At 34.9% G+C, this 24,502-nt stretch overlaps 1 pseudogene; it reads right to left on the reverse strand.

Moving 5' to 3' along the window:
- Positions 1-289: 289 nt before the first annotated feature.
- Positions 290-24,218, reverse strand: LOC136338054 (tigger transposable element-derived protein 1-like; annotated as a pseudogene).
- Between the last annotated feature and the right edge of the window lie 284 nt (positions 24,219-24,502).

Raw genomic sequence — 24,502 nt, forward strand, 5'->3', positions numbered from 1 at the left:
AAATTATAACATGAAAATTAGATTTTACTAGAAACATTTTAATTTATTAAGATAACAATACAAATGTGAGAGAAATGGGATCTTGTTTATTGAACTATGCAGTAAGCAATAAAAAACACACAAGAAAATACAGTTCAAAAATGAAATATAAGCTTAATGGTTTTTATTCCCCCACTGATATTAAAATAAAATTCAGTTGTATATATTTAAGATTTCTTGCTATTCTATGTATCTTCTGGCAAATGAGCAAGTGCCATTGGATCATAATATGTTTTCCAATGTATCATAACTATTTCTTCTTGGCCTTTTGACTGAGATCAAGTGTTATATTGTCTCCGGGGACTCTAGCCTGCAAAAGGCAAGAAATAGACTGTTATCTAATAAGCCTTTAGCACCTTTTAACTAAAATGATGGTAACCAATATTACACTAAGTATTAGATTATTTATGAGAAATCTGTTGCTCAGTAAAGATGCCCAAAGCATTAGCTACAATGAATCTCATCATTTTAAACTACATCAGTCGGTGATTACACTATATTTTTTTCATCCTTTTACCTCTTTCATTTTGTTCCTTGACATTTGATTTGGTACCAAAAATAAGCTAAGGAGAGCTTAAAGTCATTAATACTATTGGTTTGAAAGCATTTCACTCTTTTTCTTTCCTGCTATCAAGATAGTAATAAAACACCATTTGTATTTGTTTTTACTGTAGCACTTTTTGCAGACTCCTTAGCACAGAGGTTAACTATATACTGCAAAATGACTGGACACTTCAGCCTGTGTAGGCTGTGTGTGTGTTTGTGTGTGTTCTTACAAAGTTCCAGAGAATCTTAGAAAAAATAATGCTCTTAAGGGTTCCTGTATTTCAGCAAATTATTTTTTTGTCCTCATCTAACTACCAAATTTCAGGTGTAACCATCTAAGATGTATTTTTCTATGCAATGCAGAGATTGCAGAAAGACAAAAGAAGGTTGAGGTATTATTGAAATCTTGGAGACTTCACCAGCTCTTGTTTTCTGTCCTAGATTTATATGTGATAAAGTCATCATTAATTTTGTTTGAGTTACAGCTTTTTAAGAGTCTTTACTCATAGTGAAATATGATTCTTATATTTTCCTAGATGATTTATATTTCTGAAAGTTCTTTGGAAGAACACAATACATTAAGTGTCCTCAAAACTTGGTTAATCTAAACCTTTTCTAAAGTTAGAATATCAGGTTTTATAATATATAAAACCTAAGATATTTTGTAGTTCCACTTAATTGCCCTAATTAAAAGTATTTAATATGATGAAAAAAATATTATGCTTACACACTATTTTTTTTTTTGGATTATCAAATCCTAGATTACAAACCCTGACAGATCATACAATTCCATGAAAGGAAGGTTCATTTATGTCTTGTCTGAAAAATCCCTAGGGCCTACTAAATAACTTAAAAGAAGAGTTGAAAGAAATATGTTAAATACATCAGTAAATTAATGAAAGCATGGACAAACCCAGTTCATCCCCAAACACAAATACAACTGATTGAATGTGGATCATTCCTCTGATATTGAAAGACTTTTGTGCATAATGTCAGCCCTTGGATAGTTTCAACAAGTTTACACCTGCAAATGACATTCTCTATTTAAAGGTTTTTGTCTTCTGATGTATCTTCCTCCCTCCCTCCCTCTCTTTTCCGCTCTCTCTTCTGTTTCTTCCTCTTTCATTTTTCTTACTTGTCTTGATGTCCCTCACTAGCCCATTTACTTAATGTCTCAGTCTCTGTCTTTTCAGCAACTCTCCATAATCAAGAATCTGAGGTTTTGAACCATGAAAATACTGAAAGCAGACATATATATGTACTGCTATATTCATCAGATAAATAAGTCCATCAAATTGTTTCTAATAACAGATGCCTTTTTCTCCAATTGTTTATTTATTTTTATTTTTTAATTACAGTGGATATACATAGTTATTCAACTACAAAAGCATAAACTTTACTAATTAACTTATATAACCAGGCCCTCATATGCATTTAGAGGCAGAATCAAGTCTCTCTTCTTACTAAAGTATCACATTTTAAACTCACTTAATACATAGTGATATGTAGAGATATAGGGTGATCTAACCTCAGCCCCCAAATACTAGATTGTGCATCTCACCAAAATTGATTTTCAATACCTTCCTAAGTGCAGTAAAAGTGGATAAAAATTACTGTGTCCTTTAAAAAAAAAAGTCAGAAAAATTGACCCAGTTCACTGATCCTAGATAAATTTTAACTATTCCTCTTCTTATCTTTAGCTCCATCTTGAGCTTGATATCATATTGACCCTTTATCTCTGGCCAACCAGATAAAGTACTAAACTAGAATTTTTATATATATATTTTTACCTCACTTATTAGTTCCACTTCGATGGACAAAATTCCCAGATTGGGAAATAAAAGACTTTCTATTTTTTGGATTTACTGAAAATCTTTGCTCATATAAACATTTCTGAGGTGTAGGTTAGAACCTGACCTTCAGTTATCCTTGAAACACACAACGTCCTAACTGAATGTGTTCACGGAGTGGTAAGGAGTCTCTTGAATTTTCTGAAAAATTTAGTTAAATGTCAGCCATTGACGTAACAATCTCCTTGAGTCTACGTTGGGTGACAGGTTCATTTCTGCATTTATGTTTCAAAGCATATATGGCACATATATTTAAAAAGGTTGTTTAAAATTATATCCATCACATAACTCTGAGTCACTCAAAAAGTGAACACTATACAGAATTGGTGCACTAGCTATGATAGTGTCAATTCTAACATCAAGATAATCTCTGAGAGGCCAAGTTTCAGAGAAAGTGGCAGAGCCCAGGCCTTAGGATAGAGTAAATGCAAAACAATTAATTATAGAGGCATGATGTTTCCCCTTCCTTCTGTAGGCGTTCAATATAAAATAATCACCACTCTTCTCTTTCTTTCTTTCTTTTTTTTTTTTTTTTTGTATTTTTCTGAAGCTGGAAACCGGGAGAGATAGTCAGACTCCCGCATGCGCCCCACCGGGATCCACCTGGCACGCCCACCAGGGGCGACGCTCTGCCCACCAGGGGGCGATGCTCTGCCCTTCTGGGGCATCGCTCTGCCGTGACCAGAGCCACTCTAGCGCCTGAGGCAGAGGCCAAGGAGCCATCACCAGCGCCCGGGCCATCTTTGCTCCAATGGAGCCTTGGCTGAGGGAGGGGAAGAGAGAGACAGAGAGGAAGGAGGGGAAGGGTGGAGAAGCAAATGGGCACTTCTCCTGTGTGCCCTGGCCGGGAATCGAACCAGGTCCCCCGCACACCAGGCCGATGCTCTACCGCTGAGCCAACCGGCCAGGGCCCACTCTTCTCTTTCAATGTTTATACACTCAATTTTCTTTTTTTTTTTTTTTAATAATTTTATTTTTAATGGGGCAACATCAATAAATCAGGATACATATATTCAAAGATAACAACTCCAAGCTATCTTGTCGTTCACTCATGTTGCATACCCATCACCCAAAGTCAGATTGTCCTCTGTCACCTTCTATCTAGTTTTCTTTGTGCCCCTCCCCCTCCTCCTTTCCCTCTCCCTCTCCCCCCTCCCCCTGTAACCACCACACTCTTATCAATGTCTCTTAGTTTCACTTTTATGTCCCACCTACGTATGGAATAATGCAGTTCCTGGTTTTTTCTGATTTACTTATTTCGCTTCGTATAATGTTATCAAGATCCCACCATTTTGCTGTAAATGATCCGATGTCATCATTTCTTATGGCTGAGTAGTATTCCATAGTGTATATGTGTCACATCTTCTTTATCCAGTCATCTATTGATGGGCTTTTTGGTTGTTTCCATGTCCTGGCCACTGTGAACAATGCTGCAGTGAACATGGGGCTGCATGTGTCTTTACGTATCAATGTTTCTGAGTTTTGGGGGTGTATACCCAGTAGAGGAATTGCTGGGTCATAAGGTAATTCTATTTTCAGTTTTTTGAGGAACCACCATACTTTCTTCCATAATGGTTGTACTACTTTACATTCCCACCAACAGTGTATGAGGGTTCCTTTTTCTCCACAGCCTCTCCAACATTTGCTATTACCTGTCTTATTAATAATAGCCAATCTAACAGGTGTGAGGTGGTATCTCATTGCAGTTTTGATTTGCATTTCTCTAATAACTAACGAAGATGAGCATCTTTTCATATATCTGTTGGCCATTTGTATTTCTTCCTGGGAGAAGTGTCTGTTCATGTCCTCTTCCCATTTTTTTATTGGATTGTTTGTTTGTTGTTGATTTTTATGAGTTCTTATATACACTCAATTTTCCAAGTGCATTGTTTTATCTTTCCAAAAAGTGAAATAAAATTTAAATATTAATACGCATACGATTATAAAGTTCCATATTGATGGGTTTATGCACATAAATACATAGGATGTTGGAAGAAATAAAATATATTACAAAAAATTTCAGGAGGAGAAAGTTTGGGTAGTAGTCAGGAAGGTTTAGTGTTATTTTATGATTTTTGATGTTTTAATTATATTAACATCTATATTTGTATATTAATTAACTTAATTACAGTTTATTTTTATAAGTAAAATATTGTTAAAATATAATTATCATACCTCAGAACTGAATGGCCAGAGACCACCATCGTCCTGGCCATTCACGTAAAATATAATTATCATACCTTAGAACTGAATGGCCAGAGATCACCATCGTCATGGCCATTCACATGCAGGTTCACATTGGATTCAGGCAGACGGTAAAGAAACAGTAGAGCCAAAAAATGTTGGGCTATTCCTTCATTAAAATCTCGGCAGCCTATGAACAAACACACAGAGAAAACGCTTCCCTTTCATTCAGGGCTCCCAAAGCCTTGCCGCATCCTCCAGTTCCTCCTGGAGTCAAAGGCCCCACCCGTGTCTGCGGAGCTCAGGAAGCCCCTCAGCTCTGGTCCCCATCTGCACTCTTTCTCCCCGCAAAACTCACTTCTTCTTCAACACTCGGCATTCTCTCTGCTCTCCCTGCAAAACTGGCTGGGCCACAAAGACCCCTTCTCCAGCAAACAGTAGCAAAACAATGGCCCTTTTTCAAGCAGGAATACAATCCGAAATTTGCAATGGCTGCCCAGTGCCATTTTTTAACAATAAAAGTGAGCAAACTGAAAAAAATACAAATTTTACAAACTCATTTGCCCAACCAACTCAGAAACCACTTTTAGCATATTTGTGACAGAAAATTCTCAAAGTTGATAGATAGTAGTGTTCAAACTAGATTTTATACCATTTTTTACTAATGTTTCTCTGCTTTAAAAATTAAACAAGTTCATTTTAAATAAATTCCTATAGTCTTTTATCATCATAAATAAAAAAATTAAAGATTTATTTAAACTACAGTTTTTAGTAGATAAAATACACACTAATGCAGTAATTGGTTAAATCTTTTATTTTGTAATATATCAATGACAATTTTTAAATAAAAAGTAAAATGACGACTATTGTTCAAATTTAGTTTCCCTTTTTATGATATTCTTTTATTGTCAAAAATATGGATTCTTATACATATAAGTGTATCACTTTACACATTTCTTTTGTTATTAAATTTAAATTTGTGAATAATTTCCACATTGTTATATATATATCTTACTTAAAAATATTAGTATCTGACAAATACGTTATTAATATCAGTCAAAATACATAGAAAATATGCATAGTAGTTAGTAAATACATTTGAATGCATGTATATATGTTTATTTTTATATTGATTTTAGTAGTGTAGAACAAAATCCAGGAAACCTTAAGTGACAGGAGCAAATATTCAAGATTTAAAATTTATGTACCTCTCCTTGCAATAACTCACTTTAACTGCAATGGGAAGATACAGGCAACCTTCGGCTTACTGAGAACTACATTTCTAGCACTAAACATTTTAAAAACTTTAATATTTTGAGAAATAATTTAGGTTAAACAGGGAATGAGGGAGTGATTCAGAGCTTAACCAGTAAGTTAAATAATAGGAGTGAATAAACAGAAAAGAAAATGTTTTATAAAAACTTGAAAAAAATCATTTATATTTTTGATAAGGGAGGCTACCGATACAATATATATGACTACCCTGATTATAGATTGTACTGACAGATATATATATATATATATAGATATAGATATAGATATATATAGATATCATTTGCTAATTACAGTAACAATTTCTTTTAAAAAATAAGTAAAATTACTTAGATTGATTCTCTCAATGAAGCATATGAATTTTAAAAATCATTATTCCTTTTAAAAATGCTTCTGAGAGGAAAAGAAGGTAAAAAATCTTCATTTTCTAGATTAAATTACTTCAACAACATAAGCCACTTCAGAAAAAAATGTAAGTCTTATTTGAAAAAAGATAAAAAATACTGCAGAAATGTAAGTAAATAACAACTTAAATAGAAAAGTAGAAATTATTTTTTATTTTAACTATAGAAAATTATATTTGTTTTTAAGTATAAAAAAAAGCCCTGGTTGGCTCAGAGGTAGAGCACAGGCTGGCATGTGAATGTCCTGGGTTTGATTCTGGTCAAGGTTCCCAAGAGAAGTGCCCATCTGCTACTCTACCCTTCCCTCTCCCCTTTCTCTTTCTCACTCTCTCTCTCTTCCTCTCCTACAGCCATGGCTCCATTGATTTGAGCTAACTAGCCCCAGGCACTGAAATGTGCTAAGCTTCACTTCAGGTGCTAAAAAAAAACAGCTTGGTTGCAAGCATGGCCCCAAATGGGCAGAGCATCTGGGCACCAGATGAGGGTTCTGCGTGGATCCCGGTCAGGGTGCATGTGGGAGTCTATCTCTGTATCTCCCCTCCTCTCTCTTAGGAAAAAAAAAAAAGAAAAGAAAACCATGATTGTTGCAAAATAATTACAATGTGAGCTAAATTTCTCTTCAGGAGAAAATTAAAGGTAGCTCCCCTGTTTTGGGTTTACTTGCTCATTGATTCCTTCCTGCAATTTCAGAGCAATAGAACCTCTGTGGAGCCAATAATGTTCTGAGAGGATGGGATATTTCCTTGGTGGTGCAACAATCAGTCTAAAAGAGCTCTGCTCACAAGTTTTAAAGCAGAAAGGTCTGTGGAGAGCTGAGAGTTTGGTGTGTGTGTGTGTGTTGCTGATAGAGTGAGATTGGGTCTTTTTCATTATGAGTGTAATAGCTTTGTAATCCTGGAAATCTCCATTGTGGCGTTATCTTCTCCTAGAAAACTGCATGCATATGTTTCTGCAATTCCTTTTGTTTGTTTGTTTGCTTTAGCAGCCATGGCAACATTAAGATACATGTAGATATTAGCTTAAATTTACATTTGATCCATGATCGATAAACCTCATACATAAAATAAAGCAATTTCTCCCCTCGAGCTGAAGTGCAAGTTTCTTATTTATTCCCTGCAGCATGTATTGCTTCAATATTTAAATATCAACATTTCAAAAACTTCATACATATCTGGATATTACAATTAATTTTTGTGGCATGTCTGAAAATATCAGTTGTATTGAAACACTCCTAAAACTCATAGAAGATTTAGTTGAAAATAAAATTTTTCTCTTGCCACTAATTACATTCCCTAAGGTTAATAAAACAGTATTTATATTCTGTCACATATTCCCCTGGAATTGTTGCATGTGACATATATAACATAAATTATATGCTTATTAATTGAATACTATCTTAATAATTTTATATAATTCTATTTATTGTAATATGCAGTGTTATCATATACTATGTTTGCATTTTAATAAGGTTATGACAAACAATAGTTATGAAAATTTATATTTATTTTAATTTATAGAAATAATTCAAATGTTTAACACATTTTTCCTTACATTGTAAACAATTGTTAAGTTTACATGACTTATAATTACTTTTAAATTTCAATTTTCTTTGACTGATTTACTCTGAGAATTTAGTACTATAACTGAATAATAAAATTTTACATTATTGGTTATGTGCATTTAAAAGAAATTTGTCTTCTGTGTAATTTTTCTTCTTAAAACAGTATATTGAATAGCATAGCTGGTTGAGTAAAATCAATATTTCTTGCTATTTCTAGAAAATTAACAAGGCTTAAAAATCTATGCGTAGATTGGTATTACCACTAATATATAAAAATAAGACAATATTATTGACTAAACTTTGCAAGAATCATATATAATTGATATTGTAAGCTTCTTCCCTGTCACCTAAGCCTTAATGCTTTATTGCATATTTGTTTTTTTAAGATTTTTTTATTTATTCATTTTAAAGCAGAGAGTAAGAGAGAGAAGAGGGAAGGAGCAGGAAGCATCAACTCCCATTATGAGCCTTGACTGGGCAAGCGCAGGGTTTCAAACTGGCGACCTCAGCATTCCAGGTCGATGCTTTATCCACTATGTCACCACAAGCCAGGCTTTTCTTCTTTTTCTAAAGATTTTTTTGTTGTTGTTTATTCATTTTAGAGCAGAGAGAGAGAGAGAGAGAGAGAGAGATTTGTAATCTAAAAAATTTATATCCTTGAAATAAAACTTTCAGATATGTTATAGGTATTAAATTGTAGTTTATATGAAACATATTACTTTCAGCATTTACTAAGTAAAGTTGGCTTAATCAAAATTCTGTTAGACAAAGTTCATTGATTTCAGGGAGGCAAGGCTCACAATCTCAGCAAAGGCCTGCATGGCAGAACTAAGCAAGGCCAGAGATGTCCCATCATTGGTACGAAAACCTTTTTGCAGCTCCCGGAGGTGCTTACTGTGTCATTCTTTGCCATGCTCTCTACCAGGTAGAACTTCTCCAGTGCTCACCATTGCTTTTGCTTTTACTTTTTACCTTCGGTGATTCTGCTGACTATTATTTCCTTTTATGCTTCCCTAGTACGGGCCTATGATGCTTTAATACAGAGTGTAGCATGCACCGGGTACGAGAACAGATGTCGGAGACTTTCAGGATTATAGATGTTTCTTTATTGGCCAGTTTAACCTGCGCAGGGGCAAATTCCCAGGTGTCCGGAGACACCGTACCCACAAGGAGCTACAAACGGGAATCGCGCCTGGCGCTTACAGCTAGGTCCTTATATATCCTAAGTAAGCAAGTATTATACAGAAGCAGATGTGGCAGTTACCTATTTGCTAAGGGGGTACACACAGCATAGCAACAGGGGCTGGGTCTAGCTTATTGGCGAATTTCAAACATAAACTTCTGATAAGGGTCTCTAACCAATGGAATGCAAACGTTTGTCTTCCTTTGTTCTCAGCCTTACAGGGTCCCTATCATTACCTCCCTGTCTCTGCTCCTACACTCTGGCAATCCCAGCACACTTTCCTGAATCTAACATTTTGATCTTTTCTTGGTCCTTACACAGAGCATCATGGATAAAAATTAGTATTTCTCACTTCTAAGTTGGTATCTATAACTACATAATATTCGTTACAAAGTAGCTAAATGGCATTCAATAAATACGTCTCTACTCTTAGATGACCTTGGAAAACCATATTATCAGGCTCCAATATAACTTTCTATAAAACTCTAACTAATGGCCTTAAAAATTCTCAAATGACAGACTATAAGGACAATTGTCATTCTGCAATCACCATTAGCACCCATGATTTTTCTTTCATGACTCCAGCTAGAAAGTTCAAATATTAGTGTTCATGACTCTTTACCTTATCTAAGAGTCATATTATTACTCTAGCTGGTGTCTCCAAACACACACTATAACATGTGTTGCTTTGAATTATACCCATTTGTGAATCTTCCATACCAGATAAGCTGATTGAATATTTAATTCTCGGACCCACTCCCATCATCTTATTCTGGTTCCTAGCACAGTGATAGATGCTCATTAAAGAGATGTTGATTAAATCATTGAAAAAATTATATCATGCAAATTATCTTGTAAGTAAGAAGGAGGTTGATCAGGTTGAATTGTACCTTTGATTTTATATTCAGTTGGTTAGTCTTGTAAAAGCCCAGCTTAAGTGTTACAAAAAAGTGTTTAAAAATTATTCCATTAATTCCTTTATTTCTGTAACTGCTGTTCAGGCTGTTATAAAGCAAAGCACCAAAGGAAACTCAGTATTAATATAAAGAGAAATAAAACTTCAGCATAAACTATTAGGATAGTGAATAAAAGAGCAAGCCTGGGACTGGAAGTTTCAGTTGGAATCATGTCTCTGACAAAAGTGATCCTTGTGAATGTCTCCAGTCACTTACCCTGTCTTGGCTTGTGTGTCTGGTAAAATTACGACAACGGGTGAGGTTAACTTGCCAAAGTCTTACTTCGCCTCAATTTGGCAAGTTTAGTTATAAATAAAAGAAACCAAAGACATCTGAATTTTAAACCCTTACTATATGAACAAAGCTATATCAACAAAAATCTCTTGCAACTGAGATTTCTGGGGAAATTTATCCAGTTAAATAACCCCATATCCTGTTTTTTAATAGACAGTCCTCATTTATGCCTCAATCCTGGTGTCTCATCGGGTTTAGCACTTTGCCTGGATTTGTTTTAATTAACTGAAGTTGATTTCCACTACAGCTTCTGCCACAATCTTATCTGGTAGTGTGTATGATACCTCTGCCCTTGACAGAGATTTTAGTTTTTTTCATTTAAATAAATATGAAAAAGAACTAACAATACCCTGTCTCTATTTTCTCATGAGTCCCAGAGGCAAGCTAATTGAACCCTCTTCTTTGAGATCAGCATTGTAGGTGCTTGCTCACCTTTTAAATCAGTACTTTCTGATTCATGAGAACTGTCCTGGATAGCAATAGGGCACCACAGTGTCTGACAGCCACTTGAAGTGCAAGCCAGCTCTGTGATCTGCTAAGGCCTGCAAGATACAAAAGCCACCAGGGTACTTCTTGGCAGGGTCAGTGGAAACATAGACAAGTATGTTAAGGCTGAATAAAATATGGGGGTGAAATAGAAGCTAAGGGTTTTCCCTAGAATGTAAGGTCTGAAAGCTTTTGCTACAGTGCTTTTATCAGTTTTTCATGGTGAAGGCCTCAATTCTGTTTATTCAGTTTAGTTTTATTATATTTTATTTTTTTAAGTAGAAAAATTATTTTAAGGTAGATTTAGATTTACAAAAAGGTTGTAAAGTTAGTACATAATATTTGTGTATAGGTACCCCTAACTCAGTATTCCCTGTTTTCAATATCTAGTATTGGTATATATAAAACATTTAAAATAATTAATAAATTGATATTGTTGCTTTATTTTTAACTAAAATCCATACTTTAAAATTTTCTTTGTTTTTAAATAATGTTCTTTTTCTAGTCCAAGATCCCATTTGGGATATTATAATACAGTTAGTCATCATGTCTCCTTAGTATTTTCTTAGCTGTGATAGTTTCTCTCTTTCTTTTTGTTTTGATGGCCTCAACGGTTTTTACTTTTTTTTCATAAGTACTAATATTCTGTAGAATGTTCCTGAATTGGGATGTAACTGACGTTTTTTTTTTCCCTTCATGGTAAGATTGGGGGCATGGGTTTGTAAGATGAGGACTATCAAGTGTTATTTTTATATCATATAGAATATGTGTTATCAACATGATTGTTTTCTGTTAATGTTATTCATGATCATAAGATAGCTTATGTCAGGTTTATCTATTGTAAAGTATCTCTTCTTTGCTCCTTTCTCTACTGTTCCTTGTGGAAGAAAATTATTGTGCATAGCACACCCTTAAAGAGGGAGAAGTTATGTTCTACCATCTAGAGCAATGGTCCCCAACCTTTTTTGGGCCATAGACCGGTTTTAATGTCAGAAAATATTTTCACAGACTGACCTTTAGGGGGGGATGAATAAATGTATCATGTGACCTAGACAAGCATCAAGAGTGAGTCTTAGTCGGATGTAACAGAGCGTATCTGGTCATTTAAAAAAAATAAAACATTGTTCAGACTTAAATATAAATAAAATGGAAATAATATAAGTTATTTATGTTTTCTCTGCAGACCGGTACCGAATGGCCCATGGACTGGTACCGGTCTGCAGTCTGGGGGTTGGGGACCACTGATCTAGAGGACAGAATATATCAATTTTGGGGGATTCTTCTGCATAGGAGATTTGCATATTCTCCCCCATTTAGTTATTGTTTATTTATTTACTTATATCAGTATGAGCTCATGCATATTCAATTTATATGTTGAGTTATAATTTACCACTACTTTAGTTGTTCTGTCTTTGGCCATTGAGAGCTTTATCTCCCCATGTCATATTCCGTCATTTTGTTTATTTTGAGTGCTTCCTTACTTTCTGGTACTAAAAGATCATCTTATATAAATATATTTCCTAGGCCAGTACTGAAGTTAGACATTTTTTCAAAGAGCTCTGATTCCTTATGTTGGAAAATGGTATTAGAAACCAAGATCTAGGTGCTAGGTATGTTCATTGCTTCTGCAGTATCATTGCTTCTTTTTTTTTTTTTTTCATTTTTCCGAAGCTGGAAACAAGGAGGCAGTCAGACAGACTCCCGCATGCGCCCGACCGGGATCCACCTGGCATGCCCACCAGGGGGCGATGCTTTGCCCCTCTGGGGCGTCACTCTGTTGCATCCAGAGCCATTCTAGCGCCTGAGGCAGAGGCCACAGAGCCATCCCCAGCGCCCAGGCCATCTTTGCTCCAATGGAGCCTCACTGAGGGAGGGGAAGAGAAAGACAGAGAGGAAAGAGAGGGGGAGGGGTGGAGAAGAAAAATGGGTGCCTCTCCTGTGTGCCCTGGCCGGGAATTGAACCCGGGACTCCTGCACACCAGGCCGATGCTCTACCGCTGAGCCAACCGGCCAGGGCAATATCATTGCTTCTAAGCATTCTCAGAGGACAGAGCAAGGAAATAGATGTTAGGATTCTAACTTATGCATAATACATATCTATAAATATTTTATATGTGTCTGTATGTGTATATATGTCCATCTGAATGTATATAAATATAAGCATGAATCCCTACTGATGTCTTTAACTCCAATCCATAACCACATAGATCATTCTTCTTGATTGTGTCTAACTTGGCACTGTAGTAGTACAAAATCTGGCTCTTAGAAATTGCCATTAATTAACCTGATTTTAAGTTACAAATATAGTGGCTTCCAAAATATTAGTTCACACTCCTATGGGAAGAACTTTATCAACTGAATAAATTCTTTATATAAAGCCCCTTTTGTCTTTGATCATACAGACTCCACTCATCTCCAAAGTTACTTGTTTTAGCACTTTTGCTCCTCACCCTTTCCATAGGGCTCTTTCATACATTTATGATACAGTCAGATTCTTTTGTCACAATCAAATCCTGGGATACTCTGATCTCTTAAATGACTTTTTAAACTTGTATGCATTAAGGTTTCTTCTTTCTATCGTAAAATGCTGTGGGTTTTGACACATGCATAGTGTCATGTATTCACCATTACAGTATTATATAGAATAGTTGCATTGTCTTAAATCTTCCCCATGCTTCACCAATTCAACCCACTCCCACTATCTGACAAGCATTCATCTGTTTATTGACTCCATAGTTTTGCCTTTGTCATTATGTAGTCTATTCAAACTGGTTTCTTTCACTTAGTAATATGTATTTAAGATGAATTTACATCTTTGGGTGGCATGGTAACTCAATTCCTTTCTATCACTGAACACTCTTCCATTGAATAGAGAAACAAGAGCTTATTTTTTCCATTCAGCTACTAAAGGATATTTTGGTTTGTCTCATTTTTGAAGACTATGAATAAAGCTGCTACAAACATTCACATGTATTTTTCTATAGACATTATATTTAAAATCAAATGGATAAATATATGTGACTGATAGATCACACAGTAAGACAATGTTTTACTTTGTAAGAAACAGACACATTGTCTTCCAAAGTGTAAACACTTTTGCAGTCTCATCAGCAATGAATGAGGATTTTTATTGCCCTGCCTTCTCTCCTGCCATCGAAATTATCAAGTTTTTGGGTTCTAGCCATTCTAATAGATGTTAGTGGCTTCTTATTGTTTTAATTTGCATTTCGGTAATGACAAATGATATTGAGCAGGTATTTAAATGCTTATTTGCCACCTGTGTATCATTTTGTTGAGGTATTCGGTTCTTTTGCTCATTTTCAATTGAATTTCTTCTTGAAGTTTTAGAGTTCTTTGCATATTTTTGGATATAATTCTTTTATTAGATATATATATTTTGCAAATGTTCTCTCAATCTGTGACATGTTTTTCATACTATAACAGTATCTTCTGCAGAGCAGCAAAATGCTTAATTTTAATAAAACCCAATGTATTGATTTTTTACTTTCATAGATAATGCTTTTGGTGTCATCTCTAAAAACTTATCACCAAACCAGATATTACTTAGATTTATTTTCCTATATTTACTTTTCAAAGCTTTATAGTTTTGCATTATATGGTCTATTTTTAGTTATTTTTTTATTATAAGCAGTAAAGTCTATGTCTAGGTTCATATCTTTTATTTATATGCATATAATTATTGCATCACTATTTGGTGAAAAGGCCATTTTTATTCTATTGAATTGCCTTTGCACTTATGTTAATCAGTTGACTTATCTATAGATTTTTATTCTGTTACTTCACTATGTGTTTTCAATAGCATGCTGTTTAGGTTACTTTAACTTAATAGTAAGTCTTGAAATCAAATAGTATGAAGAATTTTTTTCTACTTATTCAGTATTGTGTTAACTATTCTTGATTTTTTGCCTTTCATGTAAATTTCATTGATTGCATAAAGTAGCTTGCTGAGGTTTTGATTAAATCTATAGGTCAAGTTGAAAGAACTGACATATTAGCAGTGTCAAGTCTTCCAATCCATAAACACAGATTTTTTTTATCTAGATCATTGATTTCTTTCATCAGTGTTTTATAGTTTTCTGCAAAAAGTTCTTAAATTTTTTGAGATTTATACCCAATTACTTAATTTTTGATGTCCTTATATATGTCATTTTTATTTCCAATTCTAATCTTTTATTGCTGATATACAGTAAAGTAACTGTTTCTTTATATTAACTTTGTACTTTATAGCCATTGTATACTCTCTTATTAGTTTGAGAACTTTTTGAAAAATTTTTAAGGTTTTGCACATAGATGATTATATCATCTACAAATGTTATTTTTTTCCTTTTTAATTTTTAGCATTTATTTTCTTTCCTTGTCTTGTTTCAGTAACAAAAGGCGTCTGATAAGATGTTGAACATGAGTGGTGAGAGACATCCTTACCAGTTCCCAGTCTTTGAGAAAAACGTAAGTCACTATAAAGTGTGACATTAGTTATTGAATTTTTTGCAGGTGATCTTTAGCAAGTTGATAGTACCCTTTAATTTCTAGTCTGATAAATTTTTTATCAAAATTGAGTTTTGTTAAATGTTCTTTCTTTATCAAATGATATGATCATTTAAAGAAAAATTATTTACTCTGTTGGCAAGGTTGTATGGCATTGACTTCTTTTTGAATGTTGAACCAGACTTGAATTCCTGAAAAAAATCCCACTTGGTTTGGTACCTGGTCACAGTGTATAATTTTTTTTTAACACATTGTTGGATTTGTTAATGACTTTTGAAGATTGTTGCTGCTATGTTTATGAGAGATATTTGTTTTTAGTTTTCCATTTCTGTAATATGTTTAGCTGATTTTGACATTAAGGTAATGATAACCTCATAAAAGAGTTAGCAAGTGTTTTCTCTTTTTTTATGTATAGTAAAAGATTATGGATAACTGGTGTTATTTTTCTTAAAAGTTTGGTGAAATTTACCTGTGAAATAATTTGGGCTCAATGCTTTATGTTTTTCCAAGTTATTAATTGATTCATTTTGTAAACTAGCCATAAGCTTCCTTAAATATTCCTCAGGGAGCATCCGTGTCTTGTAACTCTTTCAACTGTAATCTACTGTTTTTATACTGGAATCTCGATGGTGAGGTGGTAAAGTATGGAGAAAAGGCAGTGTTCTGTATTTTTGTGATTAAGTATCAATCTTGTAGTGGGCTTATATTCCTGGGTTGTGACAATCACCAGCATTTCTTAGGTCTCTTCCACCCCTTGGGTGAAACAAAAAGTCAAGAGGGAGTGGGAACAAACTTCCAGAGCTTTACTTTGAACTTAAGACTGGGAGGGGAGAAAAAAATCAGACCATTCTTGGTAAATTTCTATTTCAAAGTTCTGGTAAACTGATGTAAGATTGGTATCATTTGAAACTTTGTGAAGTTTCTTATCTGCTAATGGAGTCAGTGAGTTAATAACTATTATATCATTTGAAATGATTATATGTGAAATTAAGAAGATGTCTTATAACCTAAACAAAATGTATTTCTTTGTCCAGTGATATAAAAATACATTTTTTGGACAGGCACAGTTAGTTTTTACTAAACCAAATGTAATAAATTGAGAAGGCTTTTAATTTGGCAGCATCTAAATTTGATATAACAGTGAATGTATCATAAATATAGGTAACTTACTTTTTGTAGACTTTTATTAGTAAATTATTTATCAAATAAATATACTCAATGTTGATGGAAAACAGTACTTGCTTAAGTATTTGAGATAAAAATTTAAAAATTTTTAATTTAAATAAATTGGACTTTCAAAAAATTCTCTTAAGTTTGCTCTAAACTTATCAGGTACATTAGCTCCTAGATAAGCAATATATTTTCAGTTTAAAATATTATGATCTACAGAGAAATGATAATTGAAGATGTGCATATTTGGTTACCCATTAAGTACAATTTTAAAGAGGATTGTAGACATGTTTTAAAAAACACCATAAATACCCATTTGCAAAAAATACATTTTTCAGATACATTTTTGGCAAACTGATAGCTTTAGAGACAGCTACGACTAAGAAGTTGATTCAAGTATGTGAATATGCAATAAGAATATTTTTGTTCTGAATTATTTATAATGTCCTCAAAATTTATTTGAAGATAAAATAAAATTTCTTTAATGTAAATTAACATTAAGAAAATTACTATTTTTACAAAATTTTAGTTTTGAAATTAGATTTTAAATAGAGATATTTCTTTGATTACCATTATAATCAATCAACAAAATAAATATTTATAAAAAATGCAATTTTTATTATTCATGGTGTTCTCTCCATTATCCAGTGTATGCTTACAATAAATTGTAAAATTATTCTATTTATTTAAAATATATACAAACCACTCTAAAAAGTGGCATCTATAAATGTATTTGAAAATAATTTGTTCTTACACTCTAACATTTAGTTATATGAAACTATTAAAAAGTACCTATTACATGCTAATCTTTTCAATTAAAATTAGTCCTCCTGCTATTCAGTGTGCACTTTTTTTGGCTCAATATACTTTTCTATATTATATAAGCATTCTAGGTTATGATATACAAAAGCTATTACTTTCCTCTCTTTGAATTTATCTATGTCGACTGTGACTGCAACAGTGAATGCAGATTCAGGTATTTATAGCAAAAATATAAATAGAAATTACCCTATGTTTAAAACAATTAGTGCTTATTTCAGAATCTGAACTCTTCTAGATGCAAAATACAATCTCATTATGAGAATAACTATAATTCAGTTACATGTATATAAATGAACAAAGTAATTAATAGGACTTAAAACTCCTTCCAGCTGAAAGATTTAAGACTTTGCATTTTATTAAAAAATATGATTTTTTACACTAAGGAAATTAATGTCAGTACAGGGTTGGTAATCACTGCTGAAGGACAAAGAATTTCCAGCCCATTCTTTCACTTATCCTCCAGAAAGAGAAGAGACACAAAGTTAGATTTTCTTCCTGCTGCACTCTGCTTACTTGTAAAGCCAGATATTCAGACATCCATGCTTTTTGGTGCTTCTTAAATATTAAAGTAGAAGAATTATTGGCAGAGAGGCCATAGACATTGGGGATGTGAAAATTGAAGTGTACCATGCATTTGAAATGCAGTGAATAATGTGCAGTCTGCTGATGGTGATGGATGATGATAGCCCTTCATTGGCACTAGCCACTTGGCTGAAAGGCAAATTGAGAATGCCAGGCTAACTCTGAGCTGAGCAGGCCATCAAAATAAATAAGTAAAAAGAAAGGACACTAAAAGGCAATGGATTGTTAGGTGAAGGCTTGTAATAAATGATGATGTCAGTGATAAATGGAAGTGGCTTGTTCCATGGATAGGATTCCAGGGAGGAAAACAGATTGAAAACAGCATTATCGACTACTAAGATCAGTTCTTAAAGTGCCATGGTTTAAAATGAAACTTTCTATGAGAAATGCAAAGTTAAAATTTAAGTGATATCAGAGGATATATGTTAATATATGTTTTCAGGTGTTCTTTAGATACCTCTGGAAGTTCAGTATCAAAAGAAATGTCTGTATCCGAGATGATCAGGATGGAATGAGTCCAAGTTCAATAGTTAGAGCTGGAATTCACAAACCTTCTCTGGAAGGTTTACTTCTCCCATTACTCTCACCAAACTTCCAAGACTTCTACTTGCTCTGAGCTAGATGAAGATGTGTCATATGCATTGTTTAACTTATCCCAGAAGGTATTTGATTTTATTCATTCATTATATCAATCAGCATGTCAGTCAATGAGTCAGAAGCGTGCTACATTCTGCCTATGTGTACCTGTGTGCTGGGCTTTATGCTAGGTGCTGGTGAAAAAAAGTTTTTGCCCTCAGAAAACTGTCTATCTAGTGGTGTGACTTAGAGAAATTTTTGTTTTTATTTCAACAATTGATTTTTAGAGTGTTTGAAGAAAATTAGATTGATATATATCTTCAGTAATTAGGATCTTTCTAATATGATGTTTTTGTGTTTAAACTACCTTCCTAAATAAATGGGTGCCTGAAGCCAAAGATCTGGTTGGGATGATGATGGACTGAATACACTGGATTTGGCATTTGGGCAGGATTTCAGAAACCCTCAGTTTGCTTGTCATCAAGTAATCTTAAAGACAGCCTGACCAGGTAGTGGGGCAGTGGATAGAGCATCGAACTGGGATGCTGAGGACTCGGGTTTGAAACCCTGAGGTCACCGGCTTGAGCAAGGTTCACTGGCTTGGCTGAGCCCCTTGTTTAGGCATTTGTGAGAAGCAATCAATGAACAACTAAAGTAGCGCCAACTACAAGTTGATTCTTCCCATCTCTCTCCTTTCCATTCTTTCTGCCTCTATCTCTCTTTCTGTCTTTGTCTCTCCCTCTTGCTAAAAAAATAAAAAAAGAAAAAAGAAAAGAGAAAAGAAACCCCAAAGACAAGGTCATATAAATTAGAAGCCAAGCAGATAATCTAAGTGAACTCACGCATGAGGAGAAAAATGAAAACAAAGAAGCAGGAAAGAAAATAAAGAGAGAGAGAGAGAGAGAGAGAGAGAGAGAGAGAGAGAGGAAAAGAACAAGACAAAACTGGAGTCAGGACGTAGAGTAGATGGTAGAGCCTAGGAAAAACATTGAATGACTTAACATGTAGCATTGGAGACTTGTGATATGTCTGCAACCTTACCATTAAATGTGGAGAGGATATTGAAGAGCAGATGAGTATGTAACATCTATATAGGAGATGAGTCCTTCAGAAAGGATTTAAATGTGTCTTCATTAATTTCCTAAATAAAAAAAGGGAAGCCTGAAAAAGTGTTTATTATGGACAATAGTTTTGTTCCTTCTGTAATGTTAACAGATATAAAATTTAATGAATATATAGTAAGTCTTTACATAACACCATAAAGAGATCTTAGAACTGTAGTGGAACAATGTATAACAAAACTTTTACCACAGCCTTATTGATATAAACATGAATTAAGTTCCTACCACATCTCATCAATGTTATAACAAACAGACACTGAACAAAAAGATGTTATTAGAAGACCTGCTATATTGATTTCTGCTTCGTGTTTTTATTTTGATTGAATTAAATCACATAACATGGGTAGTTACACTTAGCATGTTTCTAACATATTCTTTGTACAGCCATGTTCATCCTTTCGTCTATATGTTCGTTTTGGACCAATACAGAAACTAGCCCTGCTATACCTGACAACTTCCATCCTCTGAATCAGTGTAGCCTAGGATTTTTCTGCTGCTCAGGAATCCAGTGTTCCCGAGGCAAGCTCTGGTAGTATGTGTACATTATGCTTTAGGCTTCTTCTAGTTCTCACTGTGTGCACTAAGTTTTTGTTCTCATTCAAAGTATAAGTTCCTGCTGAAACTGAAATCATGACTTCATTCTTTGATTACTTGACTGGCATCTCAAAGGTGATGCTGAGCTGCAGGTGGACAAAGCAATTTTACTTTCCATGAAAAACCTTGATCAGCCTTGCTTCTCACTAAATCACTAGACTCTCCAACACACACACATGTGTACACACACACACACGTACACACACACACAAACTCTTTAAGAAGTTCTTGAATATCCTCTATTAAATAGATGCTTACACTTTGACTGATTTTTCTTTCCAGTTCCCAAAAAAATTGAATATATTATATATTCTGGAAATATAACAATTCAGCATTTAACTTTAGCTATTTCTTAATATCATGATACATGCTGCTCTGTTGCATCCAATGGTGTCTCTGAGCCCTCTTGCTACTATGACTAGTTTAATTAAGCCCAATGTACTATTTTACTTGCAACCTTAATGCCCAATTATCATTATCACTCTGAGGTAGGACGCTCTACAGCATGGTTCTCTCCTCAAAACCTGTTCTATCTGGCCTTTTCTTGATCTCCATTTGCCTTATTCATTTTCCTATCTCCACTGGGTCTCAAAAGTGAGCTTCCTCATTTCCACCACCATAGGCCTCAAAAAAAGAAAGCATAATCTCAAAGTGATTTTTATGAAGTATTTTAAAATTTTATTTAATGCATTAGCAATATGTACATGCTTTTACAGTCAAAACTGTGTACATTAACAAAATTATTTCTGAATTCAGGGTCTCCCGAAGAAAATTAATGCTTGTCTGAGACACAAGTTAAGTACTTTGCTCTTTTAAAAATTATGTTTGTTGTAAAGATTTCATGAATATATTTTATAGAGATGCAAAACAACAACCATCGTAAAGGAAAATATGGATGCAGAAAGTCTCTCCTTTCAAAGCATTTGTTCTTGGCCCGCAAATCACGCTGTAAGTGTGTCTGTCTCTAAGAACATTCTGTGCAACAGGATTCTTTTTTTCAGTGCAACATTAAATGTGTCTCAGCACTAGGCCTTTAAATCTCAAAAAACTCTTGTGATAAGATACTGTGCCGATGTGAGGCTGCATGTGCACGCATACATCTGTTGCCTAATCTTTGCTAACTCTCTTCTGCTGCCCTTTGCTTCCACTTCTCTTGACTGAGCTACTCCAGAAGAAATATTTTGACACCCAGAGGATTTTTTTCATATTTTGCTCATGATGAACATTTCTAAATCATTCACGTCTGAGAAAACATGAAAATTCATAGACTCTGAATTTCTTGGTATGGCTATTTAGAGTACATTTATTAGCTACATAGGTCGATTTTTAAAAAAAAGATTACTAGAATCTCATTCTATTTATAAGCACACCTCAGAGATATTGCAGGTTTTGTTCCAACCACTACAGAAAGTAAATATCACAATAAAACAAGTCGTGTGATTTTTTTTTGTTTTCTAGTGCATAAAATAGGTTTGTACTATAGTCTATTAAATGTGTAACAGCATTATGTCAAAGAACCAATATATATACATACCTTTTAAAAATATTTTATTGTTGAGAAATATTAACATCATCTGAGACTTGAGTGAGTCATATCTTTCTGTTGGTGGACAGTCTTGTCTCAATGTTGATGGCTGCTGACTGATTAAGCTGCTGGCTGCTGACGGTTAGATGTGACAATTTCTTAATATTAAGTAATGATGAAGTTTGTTGCTTTGATTGACAATTCCTTTCAGGAACAGTGTCTCAGTAGCATGTGATGATATTTGATAGCATTTTACTCACAGTAAAACTTTCTAAATTTCTAAACTTTCTAAATTTAAATCTTCTCAAACCCTGCCACTGTTTTATCTACTAAGTTTATATAATATGCTAAATTGTTTGTTGTTATTTCAACAATCTTTATAGCAGCTTCTCTCTTTTTTTTTTTTGCTCATCCATGAGAGGCAACTCTTTAATTGCTAAAGTTTTCTCATGAGATTGCAGCAATTTAGTCATATCTTTAGGCTCTACTTTTAATTCTACTTCTCTTGCTATGTCCACCACATCTTCAGTTACTTCTTCCACTGAAGTCTTGAACTCACAGTTGCTATGAGGGTTGAAATCTTCTTGGCCCTGGCCGGTTGGCTCAGTGGTAGAGTGTTGGCCTGGTGTATGGAAGTTCCAGGTTTGATTTCCAGTCAGGGCACACAGGAGAAGAACCCATCTGTTTCTGCACCTCTCCCCCCCTCTTCTCTCTCTCTCTCTTTATCTTCACCTCCTACAGCCATGGCTTGATTGGAGCTAATTGGTCCTGGACACTGAGGATGGCTCTATGGTCTTGCCTCAGGTGCTAAGAAAAGCTCAGTGAAAAGTATGGCCCCAGATGGGCAGAGCATCACCTGCTAGTGGGCCTGCTTGGTGGATCCTGGTTGGGGTGCAAGCAGGATTCTATCTCTCTGCCTCCACTCCTCTCACTAAATAAAAAAATAAATAAACTTTTTAAAAAAGAAATACTTTTCCAAATTCCTGTTAATGTTAATATTTTTACCTTTTTCTATGAGTCACAAATGTTCTTCGTGGTGTCTACAATTGTGAATTCCTTCAGGTTTTCAGTGGACTTTATGTGGATCCATCACTATCTATGACAATGATATTTTTGCAAAATGGATTGTTAAATCATAAGACATAAAAGTCAAATGTACTTCTTGGTTCAAGAGCTGCAGAAGGAATACTGCACTAACAGGCATGAAAACAACACAAATCTCAGTGTATACTCCTATCAGAGCTCTTGACTGACAGGGTACATTGTCAATGAGCAGTAATACTTTGAAAAGAAGCCTTTTTTTTCTGAACAGTTCTTAACAGTGGGCTTAAAATATTCAGTAAACCATGTCATAAACAGATGTGCTGTCATCCAGGTTTCGTTGCCCCATTTATAGTGCACAAGCAGAGTAGATTTAGCATAATTCTTTTTTTTTTTTTTTTCCTGAAGCTGGAAACAGGGACAGACAGACAGACTCCCGCATGCGCCCGACCGGGTACGCCCACCAGGGGCGACGCTCTGCCCACCAGGGGGTGGTGCTCTGCCCCTCCGGGGCATCGCTCTGCCGCGACCAGAGCCACTCTAGTGCCTGGGGCAGAGGCCAAGGAGCCATTCCTAGAGCCCGGGCCATCTTTGCTCCAATGGAGCCTTGGCTGCGGGAGGGGAAGAGAGAGACAGAGAGGAAGGAGGGGAGGGGGGGTGGAGAAGCAAATGGGCGCTTCTCCTATGTGCCCTGGCCGGGAATCGAACCCGGGTCCCCCGCACGCCAGGCCGAAGCTCTACCGCTGAGCCAACCGGCCAGGGCCAGCATAATTCTTAAGGGCACTAAGATTTTTGGAATGGTACATGAGCAGTGGCTTCAACTAAAATCACCAGCTTCATTGGTACCCAACAAGAGAGTCAGTCAGCCTATCTTTGGAAGCTTTGAAGCCAGGCATTGACTTCTTTTTAGTTATGAGAGTATTAGACGCCATCTTCTTCCATTCTAAGGCTGTTTTGTCTACATTCAATATCTGTTGTTTAATGTAGCCACCTTCATTAATTATCCTAGCTAGAGCTTCTGGATAGCTTGCTACAGCTTCGACATCAGGACTTACTGCTTTACCTTGCACTTTTATTTTATGGAGGTGGCTTCTTTCCTTAAATCTCATGAACCAACCTGTGCTAGCTTCAATATTCCTTCCTCAGCTTCCACCCCTCTTTCAGCTTCATAGAATTGAAGAGAGTTAGGGCTCTAGATTAGACTCTGGCTTAAAGGAAAATTGTGGCTATTTGATCTTCTATACAGACAACTAAAACTTTCTCCATTATCAGCAATAAGGCTGTTTCACTTTCTTATCATTCGTGTGTTCACTGGAGTAGCACTTTTAATTTTCGTCAAGAACTTTTCTTTTACATTCACAATTTGGCTGTTTGATGTAAGGGGCTTGCCTTTCAGCCTCTCTCAGCATTCAACATGCCTTCCTCTCAAAACAAAATCATTTCTAGTTTTTGATTTAGAGTGAGAGACCTGCGACTCTTTCTTTCACTTGAATACTTAAAGGCCATTGTCAGATTACTAATTGGCCTGATTTCAATATTGTTGTGTCTCGGGGAATAGGGAGGCCTGAGGAGAGGGAGGGAGATGGGACAATAGTTGGTAAGCAGTGAGAACACACATGTCACTTAAAGATTAAGTATGCTGCCTTATACAGGTGTGATTTATGGCATCTCAAAGCAGTTACAATAGTAATGTTAGTGATCACTGGTCCCTGATCACCATAACAAATATCAAAATTATGAAAAAGTAAAAAAAAATTATGAAAAAGTCTGAAACATTGCAAGAATTACCA

This window comes from Saccopteryx bilineata, chromosome 5 (genome assembly GCF_036850765.1).
Source record: "Saccopteryx bilineata isolate mSacBil1 chromosome 5, mSacBil1_pri_phased_curated, whole genome shotgun sequence".
Lineage (NCBI taxonomy): Eukaryota > Metazoa > Chordata > Mammalia > Chiroptera > Emballonuridae > Saccopteryx > Saccopteryx bilineata.